Raw genomic sequence first — 810 nt, forward strand, 5'->3', positions numbered from 1 at the left:
ATATATATATATATATATTTATCATCAGCTTGTAATTAAAATTAATTATTTTACTTTGTTAAAATTGAGAAGCTCGTTGATTAACTAATACAAATTCATTTTTTATTTAAGGTTTAGCCAATTTTATTTTATTAGCTCAAATTGGCCATTTATCAAATCCAACCCATTTCCCTTTAATCCATTTAAGAGGCCAGATTTGGGCCTTTTCTTCAAAATCTTCAGCCCATCAGAAACCCAGTTCCAAAATTAATTCCCAGGCCCAAACGTCCATCCCATTTCTATTCCTAATCCCGGGCCAACCCCTTTTAATTTTTAACCCAACCCACTTCATCCTAACTCGCCCAATCCTTAACTCGACCCGACCCAACTTCCCCCCCTTCCTTCTTCCCCTTTCCCTCGTCTAAAATTCCCAGAAAAGCGCCCAGACGCGACAAATCCCTAGAACCCACGCGCTAATCCCCCAGAATTTCCCCTCCCTCTTTCTCCTTCTTCACGCGACCCAGACAGAAACCCCGAAACCCAGACGCGAAAGGGAGAAATTTCCAGAAATTCCCGTCTCCTTCACGCGCAAGACCTTCCCCAAACGCCCTCCTCTCTCTCCTTCTCTCCAATCGCGCGTGAACGAAGCAAGGAATAACGAAACCTGCGGTAGCAGCTGTCTCTTGTCGTTCTCTCGCAACGTCTCTCTCGCTCGTACGACCTTGCAGCACTAGACGACGCGAGAATCATCCTTGTTCGTCCTTGTTAGCACGAGATTGAGCCACGTTGTTTGCCAAGGACGAAGGACTCATCTCCACCCTCCACCTCCCC

Source organism: Solanum pennellii, chromosome 3, assembly GCF_001406875.1.
Source record: "Solanum pennellii chromosome 3, SPENNV200".
Lineage (NCBI taxonomy): Eukaryota > Viridiplantae > Streptophyta > Magnoliopsida > Solanales > Solanaceae > Solanum > Solanum pennellii.